This window comes from Malaya genurostris, chromosome 3, assembly GCF_030247185.1.
Source record: "Malaya genurostris strain Urasoe2022 chromosome 3, Malgen_1.1, whole genome shotgun sequence".
Lineage (NCBI taxonomy): Eukaryota > Metazoa > Arthropoda > Insecta > Diptera > Culicidae > Malaya > Malaya genurostris.
The window spans coordinates 214,361,874-214,376,812 of NC_080572.1; the positions used below are offsets into that span (position 1 = coordinate 214,361,874).

Here is a 14,939-nt window from a genome sequence, read left to right on the forward strand (position 1 = left end):
AAACGTTAACATCATCCATAACTAGGAGAGGTACCTGGTTTATTTCTTATTTTCCGGATGTTGTCAACGCAATTTTTTCTCTTCTACCTGCGACGTAGTCATTTCTGCTGTTTGTTTCTAAACAAACTCAATAACAAGTATTATGTCATGCGTATAACATAATCCTAGTGTGAACAGTGCGGTTTTAACTTCATATTACTATACTTGTTCAGATGTATGTCAATGTATTAGTGTAGGTCAACTCACTGTGATGTTTCAAATAAGAAACAAACAAACAAACAAAAAATTGAATGATTTCGACGATTTCCTGCTTATATTGATAATTTCTGATATGTCATTCGACGCTTTGACATTTCGTCTGACAGATCTCATTACACACACACCCAAGAAATTTAAATCAGTGTTCTATTCGTGTTTCGAGTTCTCATTATTTTGAAACAAATTCGTTGCGCGGTTGTAAATCTGTTTCAAATTTGTGCTTAAAATATAAAACTAGATCATCGCGTTGCGAATGACATGTTTTGGTCGTAATTCCTTTGTAATTCCTGGTAACAGCTCTGTTGAAATAGCAATTTGTACCACTCGAGACCGGAGAGCATAGAATCGAAATGTTGTCCACTGAAGAAAACATTTGCTAGAACCGCCTTCTCGTAAATTTTGGCTTTATCGTGGTGAAAATTCACCAATTGCTGAAACGTTCGCTCATTCTTATTTTTTTGGGTTTCATAAAACTCACAAGCTTCAAAAATTTACAAATGATTCACAAATGTGAAATGATGTTTCTTGAAATTCGCGCGAAATCTTCGCCATAGCATAAAAATCTGAGCAGAAACCGCGCTAAATCCGCGAAAATCACGAAATCCGCGCGACCGTAACAACCTTAAGTTTGATTTTTGGTAGTACTTTGCTTGCACACTGCTAAGCATACACACTGCCCAAAAGTTTCTTAATATTAAGTACTTTTAACTCTATAGAAGATTAATAAAACAGTGCCTGAACGACATATTGAAGAATAATTATCAAATCACAATAGTTTGGGTCCTGGCTCATTGCTCTATTCCAGGCAATGAAAGAGCCGATATTTTAGGCAAACGTGGTGCTATTGAGGGTGAAATTTATGAGAAATCGATTGCTTTCAACGAATTCTATAGCGCGTCTCGCCAAAGAACACCCGCCAGCTGACAAGCTTCTTGGAATAAAAATGATCTGGATCGGTGGATGCACTCAATTGTTCCTAAAATATCTACAAAGGCATGGTTAACCCTTATGCACTCGAATGGGTACCCGGGTACCTTTTCGAATTTCAAAATTAGAAATTTCTGAGTTAGGTTTAAACTAAGATTCTGCAATTCGGTCAATTCCAAGAACTAGTTGGACCATAACTTCTCATGCTTTGACTTTTCATTTTACAGTAAGGGGGGTCGAATGGGGGGGCTCAAATTTTTTTTATTACGTAAACACCCGAATGGGTACCCGGGTACCCACAAATAAAAATGCTTGTAACTAAGGCAAATTCCATCCGATTTGAATTTTTTCAGTACGGGTAAATTCAGAAATTTATCCACTTTTCGATGGCCGTGTATATTGCTGTAGTAGGTTCTTCTGGTTCCCGTTAATCCGGATTTCCGTAGAATGTTCCGACACTTGTGTTTTCCACCATAAATGTCATTTACTAATTTGAAACTTTTCCAAACCAGCTATTTGAGAAAGGCCGTACCAAAATGAACCTTTTGTAGAAAAATGACGTCATCTAAAGGGTAGTTGGCCTATTCTGGACTTACTCTCATAGAACGAAAAAAAGGAAATATAAATGAGAACGAAACTGTTTGGGAAGTAACTTCGTGATGTTTCGAAATGTTTGTTGCCAGAATTAAAAATTGTATTGCGTGCTCCTCGCAATAGGCCTGAAGTACATAATAATTTTCAAACTGAAGATAAGAAAGTGAAGTATATAAGGGAACATACATAAAGTACGTCACGCGTTTAGGGGGGAGAGGTTTCAAAAATACGTGACAATACATGGTGAAAAGATTGAGAAATGCTCGACAAAGGGGGAAAGGAGTGGTAGAAAAAATCAAAATTTTATGTTACGTACATAACGGATGCCCCCTGAAATATATAAACATAACAACTCAGCATAGCACTTGATTTCATATAGCAATTCTTAGATAAGATTACAAAAATACGTGAAATCCGTGTATAAATGCCTCGATGTCGGAACTCATTTAGGATATCCGGGTTCCTGGGAACCAGGAGCACCATGTCCATCTTTATGGGTACCAATCCCAAAGAGCTTAAGTTCCTGAATCCAACAGTGCTAAAATTACTTCAATCGGTTGAAAAATGCTCAACTTACAGCGATTTAAAAAAATGGGTACCCGGGTACCTATTCGGGTGGTTAAAGGTGTTTTTTTTTTCGAGTGCACAACGGTTAAGGGAACTGGATGTGAGTAGGGACATCATTCGTGTGATGTCCAGACGCATGTCCAATCACTACACGTTAGATGCACATCTCCTTTGAATTGGACTTTCTGAGACTAATCACTGTGCGGCGAAGGTTATCGGGATATTGATCATGTCGTTTGGACATGCGTGGAGTATCGTGATGTCAGATCTCAACTAATAAATTCCTTGCGTACTCAAGGTAGGTTATCCAATGTCCCAGTTCGCGACATTCTTGGTTGTCGTGACCTTCCTTTCATGAAACTTTTTTCATTAAGTCCATTGGAGCTCTAATTTAAATTTTATTTTACGTTAGACCCCTTTTTCTTCCATGAGTTCGACCAATAACCAGCTATATTATATGAATAAAAATAATGAACTGATACAAACAAACTTGAAATAGTTTTAAGATCATGTACAAAATAAATGTATTTTATTTAATGTAATTTATAATAGCAAATCGCTTGAGAAAAACAGTGTTTAGATTAACTAATGAATATCAACATACTAATACGATGTTCGAAGTGTATTAGGTTTAAAGTACTATGTATTGTGGATGCCACGGCGAAGAAAAACTTATGTATATTGCCTATGAAATAAACGTATTTATGAAAAAACCCCTATAAAAGGTCTGCTTGTAGTAGGAAGTAAATTTTAGGCAAAATCTGATTAACTTGTTATTTTGGAGTAAAGCCGATATCTCTCACTGAACAAAAACTACGCAAGCGAAATGAAAAACCTGAAATAATAAATTTACCTAACTCTATGGTTGCAATATGCAATATCGATATTTCACGCTGTAAATTATCGATATTGTCGAAGTCAAGTTGATATCGATATTATCGATAAATATCGATAAGTTTTGAATCTTTATCAGAAACCAGTATTCATAATAAGGAGTTGGTCAAAACGCAACGCGAAAAGAAAACTGTAAGATTGCTAATAATTGACTTAAATTTACCATTGATTAGTTGCTTGTAGTGATTTCCAGAACACGTTTTACTGTAGCAACTCCTAAACCATGTATTTATAATAAATAATTACGCCGATCGACTTACAAAAATAATACAGCCATGCTCACACTAGAACGGTACATGTTTTTTCTCCCGTTCCGCGCTCGGTTATGTCATTTCGTGAGGATGCAATCAACAACTTTCCGTCATATTCATATGTATACATAGAAAAAACACAGAGCGCCTGCACAAGCAACACCGAGAACAAAGAGACACTTTAAAAATGCCATGCGGTTTTCAAACGACGGACGAGAGAAAAACATCGGAAAAACTCTCTCGCCTTAAAATGAAAACAATCAACAAACCGAATATAGCTCTTTTCAGCATCACTCTATCGGCATGCAGTAAAACCAGCTCGTAAAATCATATGCGGCATAGTCATCCGCCAATCAACAAGAGAACTGTCATCGTCATTCGATCGGCGACGGCGATCAGCTGAGAGAACTCGACGGGAGAAGCGGTGTTTCGGGCGCATGTCCATTCGCCGCGTTCTCCTCATCGACGAGGGCGCCAGTAGGCGGTCGGTCGGCGAAACCTTGTTGGCCGCACATTCGAAATTCGGACCGAACCTTTGGCCCAACCGTCGTCGGATGAAAATTTAGTACGCTGCAGATTTTCATGGGAAAAACATTTCAATTCACTATTGGTCCGTTCCTCGTCCGTGCGGCTGCCCATTTTTAGTTCTTGGTGGCTTTCTCATTGTGATTACTATTATTGCTAGGCGCCACGGGACGACCTTTCGACCACTACTGCTGGGGTGAGTGTACGTGTCCTATTCGGAGAAGTTGGATGTCTTTGACCCGATGATGTACGAATACCTAATCAGCTAGACAGACTAGCAGTGCCTGATCGGTTATAATTTGCTGCTCGGATTGAACAAAGGAAGTGAGAATCGAATTCCGACGACACCCGCAAAAGCAAAAGGATTTTGCTGAAGAGGTTACGTGCTCGTGAACAAAAAATTAATAAAAGAAGAAGAATATACCAAATACTCAGAGACCACTCTGGGTGAAAAGTTGAATAAATTTGGTGAGATAAAAACAATAATTTTATGCTACGATCCGTGTGAGGGTTGGTGATAAAGAAAAGTTCTTTCTTTTTCTGTTTCCTACTCCTTTGGGTAATATTTTCCGTTACTGTCGGAAGTGGAAAAACTAGCAAGCCGTGTAAAAGTTTCAAATTATTGTCGCTTTGAGAGGTGCACAGGTGCACGGCAAAAAAGGAAAGTAGAAAATAATGGCTACTGATCGTTGGTGATATAATTTTGAATGGTGTGAACAACAGGAGAAGCACAGTTTGTGAAAGCGAGTTTGAAGAGGGAACGTTGTGCGGTGATAAAAAAGAAGGAAGCTCTAGATTACGGTGAAATTTATTTGAATTTTGTGCATGGGAACAAGGCAACGAAGACATCCTCTGATCAAGCATTCTTTAGCCGGAGAGAGAGAGAGAGAGAAACAGTTTAAGTGAGCAAAATTTAAAGAAATAGAAGAGCTTGGGAAGCGTGCAAAAATCTGCAGATTAGTGATATTTGACTGAGATACATTTTCCTACAGTAGAATTGGCAAGATTTTCTTCTCAATTGGCTTTGCAGGTGGTGATTTTTCCTCTGGCCATTGTAGGAAACGGTTCATTCGGAGAGTGAAATAATCAACACAGTGGAGAATCCTTCAATCACGTACAGAGACACCGAACGTACGAGTGAGTGCATATATATAAGCGCAGAAAAACCGTACTACTGCAGGTACGTTAGTGTACATTGTTACTCAACACCGGTGAAAATTTTGAGGGGGGGGTAGGGAAAATTTAGCAGCGTTGTTATAAAATCAGTTCCCGTTTCTTTGTTCTGTGAATGATTAATGATCGAGCCAGGAATTAACCGCTTCGTTTGAAGCATAGTGTTTTCCTTTCAAATTGGGTCATGTACAGTCTACATCTAACAGGATGACGTGATTTCAGGTATGCAAAAGTTGTGTCACTTTATGAATGACTTTACGTTATCAACGTAATTAATCGGATAAAATTATATAGCAAACACTTTGAAATTCGTATTCCGAGTAGATGGTTTAGAAGTTAGATTTTGAGTTTGAGTCTTTTATCGTGAAGTTATTTGAACCATGTTTCTAACGTCAAAGATTGGGATTTAATAAATTTGTCAAAAAATCCTAAGAAGATTCAATCGGTGGAAAATTCTGTCATAAAAATTCATAAATGTATTAAATAGGCTAACAAAGAGATTACGTCATACGAACCCGGAATAATACGAAAGTTAGGGTGAAAGTGGTTGGCGGGATGGCAAGCTGCGTTTCTTACATAAAAACCGAGAGAAAATGATGAAAGTGGTTAAGTTCTAACGTACATTGGAAATATTTCACTGTTTGTGTTGTTTTACCTTTTTATAAACATAAAAACTCTTTTTTAATCCACCAAGTGGTGTAATGATGCCTTTCTCATATCACTTTATTTTCAAAAATATCACTAGAAGATTCGGCGAAGAATTTTTTTTTCAATGTTGAATAAAATACGAAACTTTCTTTAGCATTAGCATTAGCATTAGAGACCGCCCGTGTGTTGCTACTCCGTTATTGATCTGGACCAATTGAGATTGCAAAATGATTTTTTGAAGTAACATGTTTGGGAATAACACATTGTTTCACACTGTGCAATCTGTATTGAACCATGCATGCTGATCAATACCGACGCCGGCCACGTCCGAATGCAGATCTACTTGGGAGGGAAAGGATTGTTAGTTCGATGCATGTTGCTACTAAGAACCGAGGAATCCTCTGCATTCCCACATGCATCACAGGAGAGGATACTTTGTTAGTAAATGTTTTAATAATGTTATCATGTATTTATTGCTCTGGGTAGCCGGCTACCAAGAATGTTTTAAAGTATTATCGTTTTATGTGTTACTTTGTGCTGGCAATATAATGCACGAAACAGTCAATCTCCGAAATTGACAAAACTCCGGACAGCCGGCTGTCGAGTATGCAGTCACTCGTTTATGCATCTACCTTTCGCGTTTTTTTTAGTCATGCAAAAAAAAACACATTCGGATTGATAAAAAAAGGTATCATCTCACTGCTATGTGGATTAAGTACGTTTTTATAAATGAAACTACGTGATACAAAATAAACGAGCGAATAGGATTTAGACAAAAAAGTTGATTCATTGCATTGAAATATTCTAAACAGTTATTATAAAATCATTTTAAATCATCAAACAAAGGTCAACAGATTTCACACGCGTCTTGATTCTTTATTATTTCCGCTTTATTATTTTAATTATTTATTAAAATTATTAATTGGTTATATTAGTTGATCTGGGCAGCCGGCTACCGAGAAAAATATTAATTTACTGTTTGAAATATTAATATCAAGTGTTTTTTTGCTATGTATTCAATATACCGATACATGTCATCTCTGTTATTAACTTTGTAATATAAACGGATTTGCGCAATGGTTGATTTTTATCATTCATTTTATAATCCTGAAAGACAATCAATAACATGGAAGAAGAAATCATTCCTAATAAAACTTTTCTCCGAAGCTAGACGGAAATTGATAGGTTGAATAAAGAGATGATTTAGTAAAATAGAGTAATCAGAAGTAAAACATTGAAAATATCTGATAACTGAAAGGAAAAAGAAACTCCTGCAATTGTCGCCTTTTACGACATGGAAGCAGGAACCCAGTGGATCTATTCTTGGTTCATTTTTTTCCGCCGGATTCCACACGGCATCTAGGCTGGTACAGTCCGGAGAGAGCTAATAGGTACTATCAATCTCCTAGTGGACCCCAGCCCCTCAATAAAATACGAAACTTTCTTTGGGTATAAACTAATATAACCTTTTTAATTTGTAAACATTTTATGTCAAGATGATAGGAATTTCTCTTTATTTTGTATCGTCGCACTAATTAAACACACTTTAGCCTATAGTTCTGAAACCGGCAGTCGGACCCGGATGAAATTTAACAGTAACCTATGAGACTATAGGAACTTTTATTAGGTGTACAACTTTGCTTCCACCGTTTTTTTTCTCCAAATTTTAAAGCTTTATTGCGAAAAAGTGCTTACAGATGTATTATTCAAAGTATTGTCCGTCGCTAGCGACAACTTTCTCCCTTATTTCCGGAAATTTTCGGATCCCGGCTCGAAAAAAGGAGTCCTTTTTTGACGCTATCCATGAAGCAATCCATTTTTCCAACTCTTCGAAGGATTGAAAATGTTGATCTGCCAGGCCGTGTGCCATCGAACGGAATAGGTGGAAGTCAGAAGGGGCGACATCTGGGGAATACGGCGGGTGGGGCAAGACTTCCCATTTCAGCGTTTCCAGGTATTTTTTGACCACTTTTGCATTGTCGTGTTGGAGGATGACTTTGTCATGTCGCGCTTGATACTGTGGCGGCTTTTCTTTTAGCACTCGACAAAGACGCATCAGTTGCGTTCGGTAGCGATCTCCTGTGATGGTTTCACCCGGTTTTAAGAGCTCGTAGTAAATCACACCGAGCTGATCCCACCAAATACAAATTATAACCTTGGCGCAGTGAATATTCGGTTTTGCCTTCGACGAAATAGCATGTCCGGGCTTTCCCCATGATTTTCTGCGTTTAGGATTATCGTTTAGGATTATCGTATCGAACACACTTTTCATCACCGGTTACGATTCGATGTAAAAACCCCTTACGATTTTGTCTTTGAAGCAGATGCTCACATACAAATAGACGGCGCTCGATGTCCCTCGGTTTCGACTCGTACGGCACCCAGTTTCCTTTTCTTCTTTCCAGGGCCTTGAGACGTTTTGAAATGGCTTACTGACTCACTCCCAACGATTCGGCAAGCTCTTCTTGATTTTGGTACGAATCTTCATCAAGCAATGCTTCTAGTTGTTCATCTTGGAAGGTTTTTTCTCTTCCACCACCATGTTTGTCTTCGACATCGAAATAACCATTTTTAAAACGTTGAAACCATTCCCGACACATTCTTTTACTCAGAGCAGCACCACCGTAAGTTTCTGAAAGCATTCGATGCGCTTCAGCTGCATTTTTTCGAATTGTAACAGAAAAGTAAAACTTCCCGCAAATGGCGAGAATTGGGCACATAAACAGACATTTTCGAGCGAGAATAATACGAAAACAAGAACAACTGTCACTGAAACGGCGATGACAATTCGTTAGGTACTGCACACACTCACTTCAAAGGCATTATCATCTATGTATTTTAACCAGCTTCAGCCGGTACAGTCACCTATCGGAAAACGGCGGAAGCAAAGTTGTACACCTGATATTTGAGCCTAAGTTTGTGGAACTCGATCAAATCATCTCTGAGAAAATTGAGTGAGTCTTGTTCTAGAGTTTTTGACCACTATTTCCGATACTTCTGGAACCGGGAACTGGGAAGCGGTATAGCCGAAGTCGGTTGGTTTAGTAAGTAACTAATATAGCCTACAAAAATTGAATCAGTTTTGAGACAAATCTAGAAGAATTTTATCCTTTTTTGCATCATCGCTTTAAATGACGGTGTGAAATTCAATAGGAACATACATTGCTCAGCTAGATGAACTGTGTCGAATGATATAGAACACTTAGTCCTCTGGGCCAATTTTCACTAGTCAATTTTTCAAGTGATTGTATACACTTTCTATATGAGAAAGGTAATAAGTGTACTTTTATAGAAAAGCATCGTTATCATGATCTAGTAATAACACTAACAAGTAGGTACAAATTGAATAAAAGAATAAAAAATTGACATATTTTCCACCTGAAGAATATAATTTTTAATGTGGCAACCCTGCACGCTATACGAAATTAAACAAAGCATGCTGCGAACGGAGCAAAGCCGCATGTACCGACGCGTACCAGTTCTGCATCGTCATTCTGAATGACGATTTGAATGTTTTGACACTCATCGCTCTAAAAGTCGGATCAGGATGAATTTGTACAGTATATTTAAAGACAATGAGAACTTTAATTTGAGTCATGATACGTTAAAATCGGCTAAACCGTTGGTTATTTGATGATAAAACCCACTGATTTCGGGTATGCTAAATTTTAATTACAATTACCGGAAAAGTGATCGTGTTCTCCAAACCGGAAATCAATCCATTTTATCAGAAGCAGCGGCCCAGATTTTTACAAACATAGATACAAATGAATTATGGTCACAAATAGGCCCGTACCCAGGATTTCGTTTCAGGAGGGGCCCAAAGATAAAAAATAATGTTACTGAAGATTGCTGATGTACCTAATTCTCGGTGTGCCTTTTACAGGTGTTTTTATCAGACACTTTAAACTTTTCCACTGGAACTGTTATTGTATTACATTTCATTACGTTTTATTGTCTTGTTATTTCTGTAACACATGCGTGAGACCTTTTAAATAATTATACATCTGTTTTTGATTTCGGGAGGGGCCAAGGCAATTAGGCCCCCCCCTCTGGGTACGTGACTGGTCACAAAAGCTGATGTACAATTTGTTAAGGTAACAGCTATTCAACAAGCCATAGATTGTTAAAATCCGTTTATTTTTAGCGAAGATATTGATATTTTTGTGTAAGCGACTTTTCGCCTTATTTCAGTAGTAGGAGTTTTACGCGTTTGATGATAAAGCGTTTTTTTGGAGCAAAGTGAAACACGATTTTCAATACTGTTCTTTTGCATTGGATTTTGGCATGGTTTGTTTTTGGCAACACAATCGTTCGAACATGACTTATGTATTAGAAAGAGGGCAGGATTTTCTAATTCAAAACAGTTCCATATTTATTTTGATTTATACTGCTTCCAACAATAATTGCTGGAAGAACACAACTTTTTACACCCTTATACCATTCGAAGAAGTTCGTCAAAAGAAGAAGAGTCAAAAGAGTTCGTAATGATGATAATGGCTGAGCCGATCTCATCTTATCTAATATTCAAACGAAAGGGCTTAAAGTCTCACAAAAAATGCTTATTTTCCAATCAGATCTGACTTCTGGTTCAGGGGATACAGGATGATTGGTGTAAAAAATTCACAGAAATTTATCGGGTTCATAGATTTTGAGAGTCGACGACCAAATAAACTTATGTCAGTTTTACCGGTATTCGGTTCTCGATCCCGGAAGCTATCCAAAAATTTTATGTGGAACGCACTATGATTTCTCTTAGATGGCAACACTGATTTTCGAACATTTCGTATCTAATGAAATGGTTAACAATTTAACTGACTTCGGATACACTGATTTCCGTTTCCGAAAGTATCGAGAATATAGAAACTAAGGAAGACCAAAAGGAAATAAACAAAAAATCAAATTAAAATAAACTTACCGTTTCATACAAAATTGGTAAATTTTATTCGATTCCGACTTCCAATTTTGAAATTCCGGGTTTATGCGTTTTAAAAATTCAAACCGTCATAGTAGATGACGATACCAAAAAATCTTCAAAGTTGAGCTCAAAACTATTTCGAATTATTCGTTGTACTAATTCATGAGTATACGAACTATTTTGGGTTATGTTGGACTCTGAATACCGTTTCTGGAAGTACCATAAATATTGACCAAAATCTTTTAAGTGGAACTCACTTCGACATCTCATGGAATGCTCAATCGATTGTCCCACGTTTAGAGTAAAAGGAACAATTCGAAGGATTAATACAATTTCTATTTTCGATTCGTCTTTCAGTTCCAAAATTGCAAGGTAATGAGTGATTGAAATTTCAAACTGTTAAATAAAACGACAGTCATTAACATAATTTTATAAAAACTAAAAATATCGCAGAAGTTCACGCAAAAAACACATTTTGATATGAAAGGTATCATCTTAGTTGTAGGTGGCTTAAGCACGTTGTTTTTATATACATTCAACTGAATATTATAACAACAACAAAAAATGAGGTAAAACTGTACAACGAGTTTCCGGCGATCATTGAAACTATTTGTAAACGATTTGATCGACTTTTGTATATCAAAAACATTATATCCGGTCTTCTGCAAGTACTTCGTTTTTATGCTATATAACTAAACTTGAATAAAATCCAGGTTCTTGGGTCCACTAGGATATTGATAGTGCCTATTATCTTTCTCCGGCCAGGACTAGTCTAGTTGCCGTGTAGAATCCGACGAAAAAAAAATTTAACCAAGAATAGATCCACTGGGTTCCTGCTTCCATGTCGTAAAAGGCGACAATTGGAGGAGTTTAATTTTTCCTTCAGTTATCTGCGTTTCACATCTGGTTACTAAATGATCTCTTCATTCAATAAAGAGTTTTGTTCAAAAACATTCTCGCATCATTTCACGACAATATCCATTTCCAACTAGCTTCTGAGTTCTATCCATTGTTTTCTTCCATATTATTACTTGTTTTTAAACACTATAAATTGAATGATAAAGTCAACTATCGCGAAAATCCATTAATACTACACTTTGAATAACATATCGGTGTGTTAAATAAATAGAAGGAAAATGCTACGCCGAAAGATTTGAAGTAAATACATAAATAATTTAAGGTCATCGTGCAAGTACCATGCGCGCGGGTGGTTTTAGGAAATTTTAGATGGAATATTTGAAAAACCGATGCGGATTTTTTCTTCAGTTCATTAAAAAAATGATCTTATTCGGTGGAAAACTTTGCAAAACTCACATTATTCCGTTTATAAATTGAATTAGCATTTTTGACACCCTGCAGATTGATAGAAGTTTTTCAAAGGCCAGTATATTATTAGTTTTGGCAAATTTTCCATCGAAAATTATGAAGTGTAATTAATTCATGTACATTATCTATTCAATAGAGCTTTCGGATGATTTCAACATGTCACTACAATAAAACAACTATTTCGTCTAAATCCCATTCACTCGTTTATGTTATAGCAGGCAGTTCCATTGAGAATAAAATTAAGGAAGTTTTTATTCGTTCCACGATAGCATAAAAAACTTTTCCGCAGTTTCCACGAATAAGAACTTTCCGGAACTTCAATATCGAATATTGTTGAAACGTTCACTTGGAAAGTCCATGAGTTTTGTGGTGCATCCGAGCATCTTGAACCCGAAACGAACTAAGTCGGGCGCGATTACATTACTGAAATTGCTACTAACAAATATCCTACTCCCGTGACACTTGTGGAGTGCGCAGTGTATATACGGCCACTAGTAACAACAAGTGTTAGACTAACATCCCTATCCATTCCTTAGACGATCTACATTCGGGCCTGGCCGGCGCCGGTACTGATCAATGAATTCTGGGATTACCAGAAGATGTACATTGAAGGATGATTTACCAGTCCCAGGTCAGATATTCTCTACAATTTTAGTTAATCCCGATCAGTAACGAAGTAGCAACCAGGGGTGGTCGGTCAAGCTCAAGCTCAGAAACATTCTTTCCGGTATTCTGCAAGTACTTCGTTTTTATGCTGTTTAACTAAACTTGAATACAATTCAGTAAAAAAAGGGTACTTGAGGTAAAATGTGGTAAAATTACATATTTGATTTTACTTGACTTACTTGAAAAATATAGCTATGATCACTATTTTTTTGGCGGACTTACTTAATTATTATTGACACTAATTTTGTTTTGTATTAGAAGCTTAATCTTCACCGCTTGACTATCCGCACATATATCATTGTTTTTGACGAGAAACGTCAATCTATTGTTTCCCCTGAAGAAGTCCCCAATCACTAGCGTTGAAACTTTGGCTGTTAAAACAAAAATCTTCGTTTTAATTCTTTAATGACTCTCTGATTACCACAAAAAAGTTTATTTTTCATATTTTAAATAGTTATCATGTTTTATAGATGCGCTCAATGCACTATGGTCCGAAACGGGAAATTAGCGTGAAAACTCTTCTGGAAGCAACTTTTCCATAGAATGTTTCACAAAACAGTTAGAACAAAAAAAGTGATTTTTCAGGAGCCACCCTACTTTTACTAGGGAAATTTTATGTAACTCGATCAAATGAAAAGTTAGAGATATGCTTAATTAAGCAAAGTTGCTCGCAATAAAATTTCCTACAACTTTATTGTACAACGAAATCATTTTTGAGTTCAGTTAAGAAAGTTAGATTTCAGATTTCAATCTAATTGAGGACCACCCTAGTAGCTTTTTTCATCAAAAGGAGCGCCATTTGATTACAAAAAACTTTTGTGAAGACAACAACTACAAAAAACTAATATTTAATAGTGAAAATATTTTTGTCACGCTAATTTTCCGTTTCGGACCACTGTGCAATGGTAACCTTTGTACGAGGCACTTAGTGCTACCGGAAATTAAATATCAATATTTTTAGGTAGGTTTTTTCAGAGCTCTAGGATGTTCTGTCGAAACAAATCACTGAAAAAATACATGACAATGAAGATTGCAGTGTATTGAAAAACTTCATTTCTGATAACTTTAATATTAATAATGATAATAATTACAATAATAATTTTAACAATATGTACATATCCATACCAGAAATATCTAATATTTTCAGTTACACCCCACGTGAACTCACATTTTGTTCTAAAATTCGTTATTTCTATTCATATTTTACAGAATATGTCACGTGCCTGACGAGTTGAGAGCATACGTTGATTTTCACTAGCGAGGCAGTCCCCAGTGCAGATAAACTTCGTAGCACCTTTTAATTAGACAATCCGTGCAAACTAGATTTCGGTGCGATTCGATGTGTGCAAGCAAGCGAAATAGTTTAGAATTGGCTTTACAGTTTGTCGTGTTTCGAGAGTTGATCTCGGGTGTTTATGCAAATCGTCAATTCGATTGAGTGCTAGAGTAAACGAATTAGGGCAGCTGAAACGATTAGTAGGACCTGATCCTGCTTTAGGAAAGTGCAGGAATCATCAAACGGCCAACAGGATTTGTGCCCGGATATAAACGTAAGTAAAACCAAACTCACCACTGTTGGTAGCAGATAATCCTGTTAGATTACCCACTTGTACTCGAAACACAAAGTACCTTCAATTGGTTGAGTCATACAACCTAGTTCCAGGACGGTACAAATGGGGGGACGTTGTTCTAGCATTTTTTCTTGGCAACGAAAACAGGTGGCAGACCGTGGGTCAACGTCGATTGTACGGACGGTTCGGTTCTCTCATTACCTGTTGGCTAGCAACTTGCAACGAGGTATGGGCGAGCTAAATTATTCATAGCTCAATAAATCTACAATAAATATTTGAAATGACAGCAAAAAAAAAGAGAACACTCGAGTGAACTATGCAAAAGGTAACCTCAATCATCTCAGTTCCGTCGTTCAGCTGTTAAATGCCTTGACTCAGAAGAAAAAATGAAAAATGGTACATTAGCTTCGAATTCTTGCGCCGTTATTACACTTAAATTTCTCTTTGATATTGATTCTTGGGGTCGAAACTAAATAATGTGGTGACTCGAGTAATGAGATGGTTATCGGCACAATTGCTCCTATTTTTTTTCACGTTGGAAAGTTGACAGACGCCAGGATTCAAGAAAAACTATTTATTTATAATATTATCTAGCAGCGAGCCGTTTCGAAATTCTGATTG

At 36.9% G+C, this 14,939-nt stretch overlaps 1 protein-coding gene across 31 annotated transcripts in view; it reads left to right on the forward strand.

The window, feature by feature from the left end:
* The first annotated feature begins 4,043 nt into the window (after positions 1–4,043).
* LOC131434953 (glutamate-gated chloride channel) overlaps positions 4,044–14,939 on the forward strand; it is a 449,131-nt gene continuing 438,235 nt past the window's right edge. For 20 of the 31 annotated variants that reach the window (XM_058602312.1, XM_058602313.1, XM_058602315.1 and 17 more), the window contains exons 1-2: positions 4,045–5,411; positions 13,957–14,297. The gene's annotated coding sequence lies outside the window, so the exon portion shown is untranslated. Of the gene's footprint in view, positions 5,412–13,956; positions 14,298–14,939 lie in introns of all 31 variants that reach the window. The other 11 variants (XM_058602298.1, XM_058602294.1, XM_058602295.1 and 8 more) reach the window with 3 other exon arrangements.